Below are 19246 nucleotides of genomic sequence, written 5' to 3'. Positions count from 1 at the left end.
GACTCACAATGACTCATCCTAACACTTCAACAGATTTAAATAAGGGTTCTGTGAGATAGCAAAGCCTAAGAATGCATTATGATTAATTTTGATGTAATCCAATTTATTTTTGTACCTGGAGTGCTTCATGTAATGTGCATAAAGTGTGTGACAATTCTATTATATGACAGCATGGGCCATAACAGACATGTCTGAACCTGGCATTGTCCCAAAGCATATGTGAAAAAAATTAGATTTAGGATTTAACTGGGAGAAAACAAGTTAGCTCAACATGAATTTATTAATGAAATCAAGAGCCTTAGGATAAAATAGCACCTGCTGGATTGTTTGAGCAACTGAATAAAGGTGGCCACAGCATATGGGGCAGAATCTTCCGGTCGGCGTGGGGTGGGGTGTGCCAGACCTGCCGACGTATAAAATGACGCACGATGACTTCGGGCATGCGTCCCGATGACATTGCGATATTTCGTTTGGCAGGCATGTGCCAGAGTCGGCTGTATGCCCTCCTAAATGTAAAGGGCTTATTAAGGCCATTAAGAAATTAATTAAAGTAGTTAAGAACGTTGCCCGTCCAACCTTAAGTTTGGTGGGCAGGCGAAAAGCCCGAGTGGCCTTCGCGTTTTTCAGGAAAGCTCATCCACAGGCGGGATGAGGTTTCCTGAAGCTTTTATAAAACAATTAAATAATTTTTCCCACCTTTACAAATATGTCCCAACTCATGTGGCACAGTCACACAGGGGACATGTTTGGATAAATTTTTTTATCAATTATTTAATTTCTTTCGTATCCATTCAATCTCCCTGAGGCAGCTCCGTGCCTCAGAGAGATTGCTGCGCTTTTTTGCGCGCATGCTACTGGCTGCGCATTACGCTGGGTGGGCCTTAATTGGCCTGCCCGCATAAAATAGTGGCGCACAGCCAATCACAGGCGGCGATCGGCTCTGCGCCCACCCTCGCCCGTGCCCGCCCTCGCCTGCTCCCTCCCAGCCTGCCCGCCATAGGAAAAATCCAGGCATAGTGTTCTATTAGACTCAGGACTAGTACTAGATTAGTGGTTGAAATGAAACACAGTTAACATGGTGTAATGGGACTAAGACCTCACGCAATATATTTTTATAAAACATATGTATCCTCATGGCTAATTTTTAAAATTTTAAAATCTGGACAATGATCTTTTAAAATGGCTGAAGCTATGCCTGGGTGTGACCCTGAACAAAAGGGGCTATTTGGCAGTACTGAATGAGTTTTGCCCTCATTATCTCTCAAGATACCCTCATGAACCCCCTGAGGGCTGCAGAGACCATATTCAAAGGGAACTATACAGAGGTCATCTACATTTCACAAACCAGGCCTGATCAACTGGAACCAATTCATCTGCTAGGACAAAGGACACAGACAAAGGGATACATGCCCTTTGTCAAAGCCAAAGTGAAGAGGTGGGAGCTATGTGACATGACCCCTCCCTAGCTGGAGAAACCAGTAATATTGCCTTGTGGAGCTGCAAAGCTCAGTCTGCCATCTTTCCATCTACCAAGCAGCAACAGGGAAAAGGAGCTGTGTCCAGGTTTTAATGCCTTACCCCATCTACACTTGTTCTACCGGGACCTCTGTACTATCGCCTACAAGACTAATTCATCTCTGCATACCTATCTCATCGTGGAAGTCATCTCTTCTGGAAAAGTGAATTATCCAGCTTCAGTTTGCAGCCTGCTGATGTCTGTGAAGGAATACACCATTGGACTTTGATTCTGGAATGTCAAATGGACATTGTGAAGGAATGGTGCAGAGCACCATTATATTTTTGAATGGGATAATTTATATCCTGTACTAGGCTGGTGTCTACACAGGCACATTCTCCAGCAGTCATCACCAGACAGTGATCAGAATCAAATTCTATTGATGATTTTCTCTCCAAACCTTAGAGATTCTGAGGCCCACTGTTGCCTATGTCCAGATTGGCTGTGTTAGCATGATTCAACCTTGGATGTACACAACGTGGAGCTCAAGCTTGTGCAGCCGGTGACACTTCCTGCACATGGGCTCGTCTGGGTCATGAGACCCAGAACGAAAATAATGCTGAATGAAAGCAAATTAACAGTTTAAAATTTTAAAACAATCCTCAACCTCAAGGAATGAAGCTCCATGCTTATGATTGTTCAATCTCTGTGAAAGAGAGATTGAGTGGCAGTCATTAACATTGTTAAAACAGGATTATACTGATAATTGCTAGATCTAACTTTCTGTGGCAAATTTAATACAATTAATATGCAAATGCAACAACTTCATAAAAATAACCGGGTGGTTAAATGCAAGATGCTATTTTCACGAAGCTAACAGCAGAGTGGCACAAATGCACCAGTAACTTGTGGCAATTCACAATTGACAGGCTATCTCTTCCTCACCGCAAGTTATTGGTCAATTTGCACATTATTAATGACTTGTGTCATTCAGATGTCACTATTTTTTCACCAAATTGGTCCTATACCTATTGCACAAAGAGATGTGGGGCTTGTGTGCACCATTGTGTATTAACTGTAATCTATTGATTTGTTAATAATTTTATAAGGTGATTTGCTATTTTGCATAAATCTGCATATTGCATACATTTGAACCTACATTGCCTCAATCCTTTGTTATCTGTCATATGAAAGGCTTGACATTACTTTTCCAAATACCCTTTTCAGAGCTTGAGCAGCGGCTGAAGTCACTGAGGTGCATCTGTGAGGCAAAGAACTACCTGGATAGCAGGTTCAGAGAAGTGGTCACACCGCAAGTTAGGGGCAGGCAGGCAGATAGGGAATGGGTGACCAGCAGGCAGTCCAAGAGAAACAGGCAGGTAGTGCAGGAGTCCCCAGAGATCCCGCTCACTAATTGGCTTTCCATTCTGGATATCGATGAGGGCGATGGCTCCTTGGAGGGGTGCAGCAAGAGCCAAGACCATGGCACCACGGATGGCCCAGCTGTACAGGAGGGGAGGAAGAAGAGTGGAAGGCAGTACTGATAGGGGATTCTTTAGTTAGGGAAGCAGACAGGTGTTTCTGCAGCTGTCAACGTGACTCCAGGGTGGTTTGTTGCCTTCCTGGTGCTAGAATCAAGGATGTCACAGAACGGCTGCAGGACATTCTTGTGGGGGAGAGCAAACAGCCAGAAGTCATGGTCCACATTGCTACTAACAACATAGGTAGGAAGGGGGATGTGGTCCTGCAACCAGGATTTAGGGAGCTAGGTAGAAAATTAGCAGGACCTCTAAAGTAGTAATCTCCGGATTACTCTCAGTGCCACATGCAAGTGAATACAGAAATAGGAAGATAAGACAGATGAATGCTTGACTGGAAAGATGGCGCAGGAGGGAGGGCTTTAGATTCCTGGGACACTGGGACTGGGTCTGGCGGAGATGGCAACTGTACAAGCCAGACAGGTTGCATCTGAACAGAGCTGGGACTGAGTTCCTTGTGGGTCATTTTACTAGTGTTGTTGGGTAGGGTTTAAACTAACTCAGCAGGGGTGTGGGAACCAGAAGAGCGTATTAGAAAGTAATACCAGGCTGCACAGAATGTTGGGGAGGCAGATTGCACTAAAATAGAGAATAGTAAGTTCATAGATGGAGTCGAAGTAAGGGAGCAAGTAACGAAGTCTAATTCAGGGTTACACTGCATGTATGTCAATGCACAGAGTATAGTTAATAAAATTGGGGAGTTACAGGCAAAGATTGCCTTGTGGGTTTATGATGTTGTGGCTGTAACAGAGATTTGGCTAAAGGAAGGGCAGATCTGAGTGCTAAATATTCCTGGTTACAAAGTGTTCGAAAAGATAGAAAAGGGAAAAAAGGAGGAGGGGTGGCTTTTTTGGCTAAGGAGGGTATTGCTGTCATGGAGAATGAGGATGTGTCAGAGGATTCAAGGACAGAATCGATTTGGCTCAAGCTAAGGGTCCAAATCTTCGGGTCGGTGAACGGGGACAGGCCTCGCTCGCCCACACGCAAAATGATGCGCGGTGACATTGGGCGTGTGTCCCGACGTCACCACGCGTCATTCTGATCCTCAGTTCAGCAGGCGCGCAACAGAGTCGGCTGCGCGCCCGCCGAACTGTCAAAGGCTTTTAAGGCCATTTAAAAACTAATTAAAGTAATTAACAGAGCTGCCCATCCAACCTTCAGGTTGGCGGGCTGGCAAAGAGCCCAGGCGGCCTTTGCATTTATCATGGAACCTCATCCACGGGCGGGATGAGGTTTCATGAAGGCTTTATAAATTAAATACATTTTTCATTAAAGTTCATTGACATGTCCCAGCTCATGTGACAGTGCCACATGAGGCGACATGTCTTAAATTTTTTTTTTTCTTTATTAAAATTTTTGGGATTTAAACTAATCTCCCTGAGGCAGCTCTGTGCCTCAGGGAGATTTCTGCGCTCTTTCGCATGCATGCAGGGACGGGCGTGCATGGGGACTTTAATTACCCGTATATAGGCTGGGATAGTGGTAGTGTAAGGGGCAGTGAGGGACAAGCGTTCCTAGATTGTGTTCAGGAGAATTTCCTAGAGTAACATGTGTCCAGTCCAACAAGAAAGGAGGCACTGCTAGACCTGGTTCTTGGGAATGAGGTGGGCCAAGTAGATCAAGTGACAGTAGGGGAACATTTACGGACAGTGATCATTGTATCATAGGCCAGAATCTTCGGCTCGGCGAACGGGGGCGGGGCCTGCTCACTGACACATAAAATGATGCTTGGTGATGCTGGGTGTGCGTCCCGACGTCACCACGCGTCATTCCGATTTTCAGTTCGGCGGGCGCGCACCGGATTCAACTGCGTACCCATTGAACTGTCAACGGCCTATTAAGACCATTTTAAAAACTAATTAAACCACTTAACATAGCAGCCTGTCCAACCTTAAGGTTGGCGGGCAGGCAAAGAGCCCAGGCAGCCTTTGTATTTTTCGTGAAACCTCATCCACGGGCGGGATGAGGTTTCATGAATGATTTATAAGTGAAATAAAGATTTTCATTAAAATTCATAGACATGTCCCAGCTCATATGACACTTTCACGTGAGGGGACATGTCCTAATTTTTTCTTTTTCTTCATTAAAATTTTTGAAACTCAAACTGATCTCCCTGAGGCAGCTCTGTGCCTCAGGGAGATTTCTGCGCTCTTTCGTGCACATGCGCAAAAGAGCCCAGGCCCCGATTCAGCCTCCTCCCCCTACCCGCACAGGGAGCGTTCAGCGCTTCTGGGTACGTGTCACGCTGGGGGGGCCTTAACTGGCCCGCCCATGTAAAATGGCGGCACACAGCCAATCGCGGGCAGCGATTGGCTGCGCGCCTGCCCACACCTGCTCCTGTCCAACCACCCCCAACAGGGAGAAAATTCTCCCCATAAGGTTTAGGATTACAGTGGAAAAAGATATTGGTCAATTCAGAATAAGAATAATCAACTGGCACAGAGCAGACTTCAATGGGGCAAGAATGGAGCTGGGCCGGATAGACTGGAACCAAAGGTTGGCAGGAAAAACAGTTATTGAACAATGGGCTACTTTCAAAGAGGAGTTGGCTTGGGCATAGTCAAGGTATGTTCCCTCAAAAGGGAAGCGTAGGAAAAACAAATACAGAGCTCCCTGCATGACAAAGGAGATAGAAATTAAGCTAAAGAAGAAAAAGTGTGCTTATGACAGGTGTCAGGTAGCAAGTATAATTGAGAACCAAGCTGAATACAGAAGGTTAACAAGGGATGTGAAAAAGCAAATAGGAGAAGCAAAGAGGGATTATGAAAAAAGACTGGCAGCTAACATAAAAGGAAATCGCAAAGTATTCTTTAAGCACTTGAATAGTAAAATGGTGGTAAAAGGAATAGGTCTGATTAGGTTTGTAGTGGAGTTCCCCAAGGGTTAGTATTGGGACCCTTGCTCTTCCTGATATAAATAAATGGTCTAGACCTTGGTGTGCAGGGGACAATTTCAAAGTTTACGGATGACACAAAACTTGGGAGAATTGTGAACTATGAGGAGGACTGTGTAGAACTTCAAAAGGACATTGACACATTGGTGGCATGGGCAGATATGTGGCAGATGAAGTTCAATGCAGAAAAGTGTGAGGTGATACACTTTGGTACAAAGAACATGGAGAGACAGTATAAAATAAAGGCTACTATTCTAAAGGGTGTACAGGAGCAAAGAGGCTCGTATGTTTGTGTACATAAGTCATTAAAGGTGGCAGAACTGGTAGAGAGGGCTGTTTCTAAAGCAGTCAGTATTCTAGGCTCCATTAATAGGGGCATAGAGCAGGGAGGTTATGATGAACTTACATAAGACACTGGTTAGACTGCAGCTGGAGTATTGTGTACAGTTCTGGGCACCAAACTATAGGGAGGATATGAATGCACTGGAGAGAGTGCAGAAGGGGTTTATAAGAATGGTTCCAGGGATGAGACACTTCAGTTATGAGGAACGATTGGAGAAGTTGGGACTGTTTTCCTTGGAGAGGAGAAGGCTGAGAGGAGACTTGATAGTAGTTTTCAAAATAATGAGGGGCCTGGACAGAGTAGATAGGGAGAAACTTTTCTTGCTCGTTAGCGGATCGAGAACCAGAGGGCACAGTTTTAAAGTGTTTTGCAAAAGAAGCAAATGTGAGGTGAGAAAAACTTTTTCACACAGCGAGTAGTTAGGGTTTGGAATGCACTGCCTGGAAGTGTGGTGGAGGCAGGTTCGAATGAAGCATTCAAGAGGGCATTGGATGATTACATAAATAGAAACAACGTTCAGGGTTACAGGGAAAAGGCAGGAGATTGGCACTAAGTTAAAATGCTCAGCGAGCTGGTACAGACACGGTGGGCCGAATGGCCTTCTTCTACACCGTAACAATTCTATGATTCTGTGATTCTTCTCTTTTCGATCTCTTACTTTCCCTTTTTATATTTCTCTTTCTGGACTTGATTGGACATTGAATTCTCAGACTCCAGTCCAACCTCCATCTCAGTCTATTTATTTCTCAATCCTTAAACCCCTTTGGCTAAGGAGATACACTTTTTGTCCTAGTGTTCACCAAGTTCCCAGATGTACTTCCCCCCCTCACTGTGCTGTCATCAGCTCATGCTTCCAGCTCCATTGTGGGCAAGGTAATTTCAAAACCTGACCATACAATTGTGAATCTAACTAATGAGGCAGACCGTGAGATGACACACCTCCACCAATATCTGGCCTATAATGTTTAATGCATAGCAATAACTTGCATTTATGTAGCACCTTTAACATAGTAAAACATCACAAAGCACCTCACAGCAGCGTATTAAGACAAACATTGACACCAAACTGAAGCAGGAGATATTAGGACAGATGAAAAAGAGTTTAGTCAAAGAGATAATTTTTAAGGAGCATAAAGAAGGAGAAAGAGTTGGAGAGGTTTGGGGAGGGAATTTGGGCCCAGATGGTTGAAGGCACAACAAGAGTTGAAAGAATGCAGAGTTCTTGAAGAGTTGTATGGCTGGAGGGTGGTTATAGAGATAAGGAAGGGAGATAAGATTTAGAAGAGATAAGATGTAGAAGAATTTGTATATCAGGACGAGAATTTTAAAATCGAGGGGTTGGCGGACTGGGGAGCCAGTGTAGTCAGCGACCAATGTGATGGTCCTTGGTGTGAGTGAAGATATAATCAGCAGTGTTTTGGATAAGCTGAAGTTTTTGACGAGTAGAAGATGGCAGGAAATCATTGGGATAATTGAGTCTGGTGGAACAAAAGCATGGATGAGGCATCCAGTAGCAAATTGGCTATGGGGATGTTTTATGGTGCAGTAGTTTATAGCAAGGATAGGTATATCATTAGGAATTCAGATGGCATACATTTATATTGGGAAACATAGCATATCCTATCGAAAAGAAAATAGCAATTCTTTCATTACAAAGAGATGTTTTTTATCTCGACAAACCTGGCTATGGAGAGAGTCCCATCTGTGAGTTTACATTTACTGAAGTATCGTTAGCCAAAGACCATCACACTGTGGTCATTGACTACATTGGCTCCCTAGTCCGCCAATCCCTCGATTTTAAAATTCTCATCCTGATATACAAATTCTTCCAAGGCTTTTCTCTTCCTTATCTCTGTGACCCTCCTTCAGCCATACAACTCTTCAAGAACTCTGTGTTCTTTCAACTCTTGCTGTGCCTTCAACTATCTGGGCCCAATTCCCTCCCGAAACATCTCCACCTCTTTCTCTGCCCAATTTCTGGGAGGAGGCTGCTTCCTTTATTTCTGATTTTTTTTCCTGCACTTATGGGGTGGTTCTTCCAGTACCTCAGTTAGTTCATTACAGATCAAGTATGAGACTGGACAATATACATTGATGGGTTAGAGGAGTCAATCAAAACCAATCCCCTCCTTATCTGACATTCACACACACAGACTATCCAACAGGCTTTACTGGAGCAGAAACCTGGACTGAATTATTTCCCCTAACTCGCTGGGTTTGCCCAAGCTTGTGCTTAACCGTGCTCACACTGTTCCAGATAGAAAGTTTAAAGCCATCTCTTGTGTTTCTCCACAAACAGAATTTGGGGTAGTTTAGCTGTGTTTAGCAATACGGAGAGAGGTCGGGCAAGGCTCATGTACAGATTTGTGTAATTAAACTTTCACCTTAATTTGAGACTCAAGTATATTACACTGTCCCCGAATCATCAGAAAGCAAGTGCTTGCAATGGCTTCTTTCTGACAAGAAGGCACCATTTGAATTGTGGTGGAGGCAGTGTTAGGAAGTCACTGCCAGGGTTTGTTGGTGGCTCCTGCATGATAGCTGTAAAAGAGGCTATGATGAAGCTCCTTGGCACATCTGGGGTCTTTTTTTCCTACTACATCTGATGATCCAGATAAATGAAGCCACTGCCTTCAGCAACCTTTTTGCTCCCGAGATAATTGCAGTACTTGATTAGGTGGCTTCAACACTTGTCAACTAGTGTGAGGGTTGGAGTAGTTTGTCCATCCAGCCAGGCTGATAGTTGCGTTTCTCTGTCCTGCTACACCCCTGCTTTGGAGGAATGAGAGCTCAGCAGCTTCCAATCAGTCTGACTCACCTGCATCCTACTACTCGGTAGTGTTCCTGCTACAGGCTGGTGAGCTTAGTCAAAAACCTTCCCTTGTGATATTCTTCTTCTACAGGTGAGGAATTGTACTAACTCAGGGTGCGAGGATGGAATTGCACAGTTACGGAGGAAATAATAGTGTCTGGGAGATTTTGATGATTATCCTCTGGAAGGACTGAGAGGAGATTATACAATCAGTAAGGAGAGGGGGAACGTAGAGAGTTGTCTGCTGCTGAGGAGGAGTATTATCATCCAGATAGACTGTAGGACATTCAAAGGTGCTAATTAAAACATCCAAATAAGGCTATCATTATTCAAACCTGGGAATGATCACACTGACACTGTCACTACCCTGGGAATGACGCTGACACTGTCACTATTCTGGGAATGAGCAGGCTAACACTCTCACTATTCTGGGAATGACCGTAATGTCACTGCTGTTACTCTGGGGATGACATTCTGACTCAGCCATTCGAAACACATTAAGATTCTGAGATCAGCAGGCTCCTTCACACAGCCTGTCAGCATCAGTGATGCCAATCACCCAGCAGGTCTGACCCTTGATCCTTGATTGTTTGAGAGGCTTGTTAACTCATTCTGCAGTAGGCTGCTCCTGGCTGTTTTATTCTATTCTCCAAGTCTATTATCTTGTTTCCATGACCAATGTCTTTGCAATGCCTCTTACAGAAAATGTGCCCTTTCCAAAAGGAGATTAATAAGACCTTTGCTGTTTATATTACTGTTTGTTCAGCATTGTCATATATGAGCAATTGGCTCTTGTTACTATGTTAGTGCGTGCACTTTCTGGACGTCACAAACAACTCCACAGCTGTCCTCTTTCCTCCAGATTAACGACATACTGTTCAACGTTTTTAGTTGATGACTAGATGAGAATAATTAATTACCTGTTGGATGACACTACTGGTGACAAGGTGTCTGCTGTTTGAAAACTTGGCAGTGGTAACACATCCTTCTCCCACTCGCTCCCATTGCACCAGCTGTCACTTTTGTTGCCTTTCTCTCTCGCTCCCTCTCTTGCCAGCTCATGGCTCTGGTCAAAGTCTCATCAATTATTTATCAAGGTATAACTAACAGGTCTTTGAGGGCCACAACAGAGGGGCGACAAGGTCAGTCAGCAGCATATCAAAGTGATCCCATCTTGGGAAGTACAAGTTTCCCTGGAACACCTATTGTTTCTTCTGTATTTGTTCCTGGGAAGAATTCTTGCAACCCACTGGTCCTACAGTTACAGCTGGGCTGCTTTCAACATATGGGATGAATAATGAACTGGTTAGCTGACCTTGCCTTATAACCCCCACCACTTAAGGTGGGCGGAGATAATGTGCCCCAATTTGTTACTCTGTTCATCTGTAAACAATATGTCTCTAAAACTAATGGACGGATTTCAACAAATATTGGTACACAGATAGGGTATGGCCCAAGGAAGAACGAATTTAGGTTTTAGTGAAGATGCCGATCCGGATCTGGATGCTGGAATTTTTTAAAGGATCCGATAATATTGGGAGATAGGGCAAATTGACTGTTTTTTCAGAATGTTGTGGGTTGCTTTATTTAGAATATTGTTCGTTGTTTTAGAATGTTGTAGATTGTCTCAGCTGCTGTGGTGCAATTTGTTACAGTGGTCAAAATGCGAGCAGAGTTTCTGGAGCAGGTTATTGGATGTGGGTTGGTCTGAAGCCTCCTTTGTGAGATGGAGCTCTTTCCTTTTTCAGCTTTGTAGATACAGAAAATCAACTAGGTCCGGAAAAACCTCAAGGTACAGATGCGTAATTGTAATAATGTTGAGTTAACACAGCCTGGTTGAGGTATGTGCTCTGCTGAGTGCCCTCTTCACTTTTTGACTTTATGCCCAGCTCTGCGTGTTCAGGACAGGCCAAAGTGCCACAGTACTGTATCACTTTCTTTTTGTTACTGGTTGGTATGTTCATGGGGTAATTTATCCACCCTGTGACTGGGCAGATACATAAACAACTGCTAGTGAATAATCACATACTGGTAATTAAAGAGCAATAACTGTATCACCAGCAGCCCACAGGCACACCTGGATAACTTTACTACAGCTTACAGCAACAGGTCAAACTGTTAGCAAAATACAACAACTTGCACCATAAGCTGTCTTTTATCCTTACACCATATAAGTTAAATATACTTCAATGCCCTCTCATATTCTCATACCTTAGTCCCAGGCCTGTAATGATCCCCTTTTGCATATTGGAAGTAATGGACCTAGATCCAGATGAAGCTGGATGTGATCTGATAAGGCTATCAGGCTGGATACCCAATTCATTAGAGTATGAGAGGAAGCGAGCTAGAAATGTAAAATCAGATAGCAGGATTTTCTATAGACATTTAAGAAGGAAAACAGTAAGTGAATTGTGTATTGGTCCTTTGGAGAGTGACAATGCGGAGTTAATAGTAGATAATAAGCAAATGGTGGATGAAATGAACAAATATTTTGCTTCTGTCTTCACTATGGAAGATACAAAAACCATTCCAGTAATAGCTGTAAATCAGGATGTATAAGGGAGAGAGGAACTTGGTGAAATTACAATCACTAGGGAAGCGGTACAAAGCAAACTGATGGAGCTGCAGGCTGACAAGTCTCCGGGACCTGATGGACTTCATCCTAGGGTCTTACAAGAAGTGGCTAATGAGTGTTAGTTTACCAAAAATCACTATATTCTGGGAAGTCCATCAGGTCCCGGAGACCTGTCAGCCTGCAGTTCCATCAATTTGCTTTGTACCGCTTCCCTAATGATTGTAATTTCACCAAGTTCCTGTCTCCCTTCTACATCCTGATTTACAGCTATTACTGGAATGGTTTTTGTATCTTCCATAGCAAAGACAGAAGCAAAATATTTGTTCATTCCATCCACCATTTGCTCAGATTGGAAAGTAGCAAATACAACCCCTCTATTCAAGATGGGAGGGAGGCTGTAAACAGGAAATTATAGGCCAGTAAGCTTGATGTCTGTCATGGGGAAGGTATTAGAATCAATCATTAAAGAGGTTATAGCTAGGCACTTAGAAAAAACTCAAGGTAATTGGAAACAGTCAGCATGGTTTTGTGAAAGAGAAATCATGTTTAACCAATTTATTAGAGTTCTTTGAAGGAATAACATGCACTGTGGATAAAGGGGAGCCTGTAGACATACTGTACTTGGGTTTTTGGAAGGCACCACATCAAAGGTTATTGCAGAAAATAAAAGCTGATGGTGTAGGGAGTGACATATTAGCCTGGATAGAAGATTGGCTGGCTGGCAGAAAACAGAGAGTATGCATAAATGGGTCTTTTCCTGACTGGCAGGATGTGACGAGTGGAGTTCTGCAGGGGTTTGTGCTGAGGCCTCAACTTTTACAATTTATGTCAATGACTTAGATGATGGGAATGAAGCTAAATTTGTAGGTGACACAAAGATAGGTAGGAAAGTAGGTTGTGAAGAGGACAGAAGGAGGTTGCAGATGGTAGGTTGAGTGAGAGGGCAAAAATCTGGCAGATGGAGTATAATGTGGGAAAATATGAAGTTGTTCACTTTGGCAGAAAGAATAAAAAAGCAGCGTATTATTTAAAAGAAGAACAACTACAGAATTCCAAGGTGCAGAGGGATCTAGGTGTTCTAGTGCATGAGTCACAAAAAGTTAGTATGCAGGTACAGGCTAATAGAATGCTATCCATTAGTATGAGAGGAATTGAACATAAAAGTAAGGATGTTATGCTTCAGTTATACAGAGCATTGGTGGGGCCACGTCTTGAAAACTGTGTGTAGTTTTGGTCTCCTTATTTAAGGAAGGATGTAAATGATTTTGGGGAAGTTCAGAGGGAGTTTGCTAGATTAATAAGCTAACTAGAGGTAGATAGATTCTTGTTAGGCAGGGGAATCAATGGTTATTGGGGGTAGATGGGAATGTGGAATTCAAAACACAAACAGTCCAGACCTGATCTTATTGAATGACGGAGCAGGCTTGAGGGGCTGAATGGCCTACTGGGGAAGGCGACTATCTCAGGGTGTGTGTGAAGGCACATGTTCATCTGTGCAAGTGGTCTCAAGATGGTGAGGGCTGAGGAGGCAGTTTCCAGAGAAGATGAGGCCAGATGGAGATGTGAGGGTGTGAGAGACTGAATGGTGGTATCCCTTAAGCTGGCAGTGAGTGACGTGCCAGTGGATGTGTGATGGCCTTGCGAGTGTGTGAGTTTAGAATGATGAAATAGTTGCCTTACCCTGGCAGCACTGATGAGATCTTTCTGCACTGGATGGCCAATCTCTTCTGTGCATTTTTAGCACTGGCCACCACTGCCATTGCCTCCCAAGCCAGAATGGTGAGACTGCTGGACCTCCTGTGGCCAGAGCAGGGGGGGTGGGGGGAAGACATCACAGCAGGCCTCCTAAAGGCATTCTAGTGACAGGTCACTGAACGCTTCTTGGCTTTCACTGGTGCAGTCCTGGGCTGCAAGCATTGAGAGCTGTGTGCATGGCTGCAGTTTATACATGGCACCCGGAATGAGGAAACAGTGAGATAACGGTTTGGCAGACAATTTAGAAGCCGTCCCCAGTGAGACGGTGTGTTTCCTGTGGCTGCATAATTAATGAGGTGGAAAATGGAGTATATGGTGCGAAAACCCACCATCATAGCCGGCAGGTGAAATGTCTATTTTCACGCCTGCTACTACACTTAGTGCAAATCTGGGTTGATTCTCCACTTTGTATCTAAATGACTCTTTCAATATGAAATTATCCTTTTGGATTAGTTTCAGGGAAAACCATTGGTCAACATCAGTCTGGATGGTTCCTTTTGTTCCCTCTGGAGACAGGGAAGTGTTTTAATCGACAAAATAAGTCAGGTGATTCTCGGGTAGCCCTCTTCATGCAGTCTTTTTGTGGTTAGTTTTAATATAAAATGTTGTTTGAAGTTCAGAATATACTGGAACATGACATGCCTCCAACACATGGGGAAAATAATTGGAATCTCTCATGACATTTTTTTACATGGCTTCCTTGCAAAGCAAGAGAAAAATGCACACAATTCACTTCTTCATGCACACTGTGGCATTCACACACAGTAATCCAGTACTGTTAAAGTTTCCTCTGTCTATTCCTTTTCTTAAAATCCTTAGTTATGTGTTATCGCAAGAATGTTTATTAATATCGGTACACAAGGTTTCAGGAATCGTAACTCTAACCGATATTTGATTCTCAATACAGTTAGTAGTTAGTGGAATTTCAAACTCTATGCTGCCTTCTAAGGAGGAGTCAGGTTTCACAAGGCTGTAGTCTGTTTCGAAGCTTGCAAAATGTAAATTTCTCCGATTGCTTTATATTCTGATTGCCTATAAATCTGTTAACACTTTCATGGCTACATCCACAACCCAGGATTCTGATAATGTTGCTTCCGGTTCAGTGATGATACAGGAGTCTTGTGGTGCAGTGGGCGCCATCCCTGACTCTGAGCTAGCAGCTCCAGTTTCAAGTCCCACTCCAGTACTTGATGGCCACAGAAGGTATCTTGTTAACATGGCCAGACAGGTTGATTATCAAGCTGTAAATCCTTTCAATATGCCTATGGCAGGTGAGAAAAGTGGGAGAGTCTCCATCAGCCATGCTTGATGTGCAATGGAGCCCCTGAAGCTATTGCCTCTGGCAACAGGCTGGTGACCTGTTCCAGGTAAATCTAGCCATGGAATCAAACATAAATGTTTGCCTCATGTGCCACAAGGAATGCGAAAAGTCTACGTCATTGACCATTTGCATTTTTAGGGTGGTGGTATTGGATGTATTGTTTTTAGCCCATGTGGGGTGTTTGGGTTCTCCCCTGGTGCCTCATTGTCAGTTGCCTTGGAAATTGAACTGCTGGATTCAGATGGATTTAAGTTTTGAACCTGATCCTGTGACGTTTCATGGTTAATTTTCTGTTAGCTGCACTTGTACGTCCCTTGTGGCTTTCACAAGTGCAGTTTGCCTTAAGAAGTATTAACTTCCTCTTTCCTGTTACTTTGGGATGGCTCAGTCCCCAGTCTGCTCATGTCTTTTTGGACCTTATTGCCTACAGGTTGCTGGCTAGCTTCCGCTCCACTGCCCTGTGGCTCTTCGACTGGGTAAGGATTCTCCCTCACTGTACGCCTGCTTGTTTGGGATCTTCGTCTGTCCCTATTTATGATGGTGCTGATAAGACCATTGCGTCTGGCGAGTAAAACGTCCTTTTTCCTGCCCGCTCCCGCACTTAGTGCAATTCTGGGCCGATTCCGCCCACTGAGTCAACATCAGTCTAGACGGCTGCTTTTGTTGACTCTGGAGAGAGGGGAGTGTTTCATTCTACAAAAGAAGTCAGGTGATCCTCGGGTAGCCATCTTTTTGCAGCCTTTTTTTGGTTAGTTTTAAATTATAAAATTTACTTTGAAGTTCAAAATACATTGGAACGTGACATTGTATTGGCTGCATCTAATTATTTTTTTTCATTCTAGATGTTTACTAATTTCAAATACATATTGCGAAATTAGAAAAAAATTATTTTAAAAATCATTATTAAAAAAATCAGCTTTATAAGAGAAAACATACCACAGGGATATAAAGTTAATTGTTCTTATATCCTTTCAGGGAGTAGTTGAGACAGAGATCATTTTAAGTGAAGAGTAAATGAACATTTGACGCAAAGGCAGACATAGACCTATGGAGACAGATTGTAACAGTGTGAATTTTGGATTTATCTCATAATGTGCTATCACAATGGGCCAAATGGCCTTCTTCCATGCTGGAAACTGTTACATTTCCAGGTGCTAAACTCAATAGCTTAATATTACTAGAAAACACTATTCCTGTGCCTGTCAAATGAGTTTCCCTCCCTGTCTCTCCTTCAGTGCGTCTCCTTTGATTCTGCAATGCATCACTCCCTCTCTGATCTGATCTTTCTTTGTGTCTCTCTCCTTCAGTCTTTCTTTCCCTCTTTTTCTTATCCTTCAATGTGCCGTGCTCTCTTTTATCTTTCAGTGCACTTCTCTGTCTCTGAACTTCATTTTGCTTTGTCCCCTTCTGCCACTAATCCATTAAGTGAAATTAGAAATGCATTCTGAAGGACAAATTTGTCACTTTGCTGGCAATACTAGCCAAGAGAAAATGTTATGGATGAAGTTGCAATGTTGCTACAGTGACCAAAGCAACTTGAAACTTGAAAACTAGGGTTGTATTCATTGGAGTCAAAAAGATTAAGAGATCTATCAGAGGTGTTCAAAATTATGAAACTGTTTGATAGGGTAATTGGTGAAAAATTATTTCTGATGATTTGGCCACAAAGAGGCATAACCTCAAGCTTAGTAGGAGGAATATAAAGAGGAAATGTTTTCATGGGGATTGTAGAATACATTATCACAAGTGATTATAGAAGCTGAGTTAATCATGACAATAATGTGAAAATTAGCTAACATTTAACAAAGGAAAAAAAAAGGTGCAGAAAAAGAGCAGGGAGATGCAATTAGATAGTCTTTGCAAGAATACAGAGGGATTCATTTTAATTTAACCTTTCCAATGTTGTAAAACAAATGGAAATTCTACCCCCAAAAGGCCATATAAGCTCCCGCTATGTTGATTTTCTTAATGCTATGTGCTCCTACTATTCAGAAGCAGAATGAAACGACAGTGACCAGTCTCACTCTGGAAAATTATCACGAATATAATGGAAGCTGGTATCAATGTTTAGCTAAAGACATGGTTGCCGGAAGCATAGTCACCTGGATTCAAATGCAACAGGTGTACTTCAGAAATCATGCTGGGTTTCTTTGAAAAGAGATCCCTAAACTTGAAGACAAGCAAAAACCATTGGATGCAATATATTGGTTATTTCAGCAGACTTGGCTGAAATTTGACACACAAGGTTTTTAGAGAAGATTAAGATATGTGCATTACTGGCAAATTAGCTAACATAGGTTTCAATTTATTTAACAATAGCAAAGAGAAAGTGGTGATAAATGCAGAAAATTCTGTTGGGGAAAGTAATTAGTGAAGTAATGAATGGTTCTCTTCTGGGTCCCCTGATGGCTATAAGCAATCTGGAGAACGGGAAATTTGGTAATTTTATAAAATTAGCTGATAATACCAAGCAATTTGAATGGAGGACATTGATAGCATTCAAAAGGGTCAAGAGAAAAGTAAGTGAATGGTTCAAGCAATGACATGGAGAATGAATGGACAAGGAGACAACATCAGGAGTTTGATTACTAGTGAATGACTCCTGTTGGAAAGTGCACATATGGAGGCAGTGGGTGGAACAGGAAACATGAAATGTGTGTATAGTAATTATAGTTTTGGGAAATGTAGGACTGTAGCTTTAAGAATAATCCTGAGTTGTAAGATCACATGATCTGTGTAACCAATGTGTTAACAGCGCAGGGTACCTTTACAAGACAGTTCTTCTTTAGTAATGGAGTTTGATGCACATGTGTAATTGCTGCTGCTGCCTTGTAAATAAAGTTAAATGTTTCCACTAAGAAAAGTTGTCTGAAGATCAACTCTATAACAGGGTACGTAATGAATGGATGTCCATTTCAACGGTAGGAAAGAAAAAGTTTGAAGTTGTAGGAATTTAAAATTCATGGCAAATATCTAGTCAATCTGAGACTGCTATTAACTAAGCTAATCAGGTACTGAGGTTTATCCTCAGGGCACTGGATTACTTAGATCAAATGATAACCCAGCAAAATAATTTTAACCTTATAGAAGTGATGGGCTCTTAATTCTCCTTCAGTAATGCCAATAAAACAATCATATTGCCTTGAGGATTGATTTTTCTAATGCATGCCTTGCTGATCTCCCTGCCTCCTCCTCCTCCCACACACTGCAGCTTATTTGGAATTGAGCCTATATCCACTCTCACATGAAGCCCCATTCTTGTCAAGCTTCCATTTGTTCTCTGTATCCCGGCGAATTTACTTAAAGATTGTCATCATTGTTTTCAAATTTCTCCCTGTCATCCTATTGGAGGGATCTTCTCCAGCCTTAGTCTCTGCAAATATCGTCCATTCCTCCCACACAGCAATTCCTTGTTCCCTAATATTGCTTCATCAATGGTTGTTATTTCAGGGCATAATGAGGAGGGTGAAGTTGCGAGGATTCTGTAAGGTAATTTATGAGAAAGGGCTGAACTTGCTTTAAATCGAGAAAGGATACTTGAGGAAGACATCATCCAGGTCTATAAAATGCTGAGATGCGGGAAATACCTTCGTTATTAGGGTGGTATGTAAGTTGAACAGTGACAGTCGGACAAAATTGATTTGAAAACACAGATTTGTGTCTATTCACATTGCAAGTGCATCCCTCATTCACTAGTCATAGACTTGTAGTGATATAGGTTTGGGAAAGCTGACAACGTTGACATGCCCATCGCTCAGAATGCACTTGCAGGATAGAATAGACCTTGCCCCATCAATCCTGTAGAGAGGGAGAGGAGCAGATGCATAACGAAGGGGGAAATAAATCAGGAAAAGACAGGGGCAACTTGGGAAATCCAAATGTGATTACTTTAGTTTCCAATTTCTCTGAGTTAGCTGCACAATATTCTCAGTCAGAGATACCTCCTGGGGGTCTGATTACATTTAATGAGAGTACACCTCACTGGCAGCATTACTCACAATAAGCTTGTGTTCGTTTGTGTGCTGTTTCTGACCATTTAAGGTGGGCTTCTGACCTAGGAAGGAGGGGGTGGAAATTCATAGGCCTTAATCCCCTGAAAGAGAAGTCAGCATTAATCTTTGTAATTAATCCCAGTGTGCTATCTAGCTGCAGTCTTTTGCAAGACTGCAAGTATCTTTATATAAGCTCCAAAATCTGAACATAGGTAAGAGTGAGGTAGCTCTGGGTCTAATTGGCCTATGCTGGCTTAGTTTTTGAATAAACCTTATTTCAAGAAGCCAACTATTACAAATACATTATACACAAATCCAAGCAGGAAAAAGAACAGCTGGGCATTTAATAATTATAAGTCAGAGTACAAAAAAAATTTAAAGAGAAAAATTATACAGTAGTTTATAGCCCTGATTTCATGATAATGAAAATGTCGGATGTACGTAACCTGACAGGATGGGTTGAGTTAGATTTCATGGTGAAAGCCTCTAATCTCCTGATTATTTCTTTTTCAAATAATGCAGATTGTATAGACTAGTACATTATGAAGGTTTCGTGAGGGC

Source organism: Cetorhinus maximus, chromosome 12 (assembly GCF_964194155.1).
Source record: "Cetorhinus maximus chromosome 12, sCetMax3.hap1.1, whole genome shotgun sequence".
NCBI lineage: Eukaryota > Metazoa > Chordata > Chondrichthyes > Lamniformes > Cetorhinidae > Cetorhinus > Cetorhinus maximus.
This window is presented reverse-complemented; position numbering follows the sequence as displayed.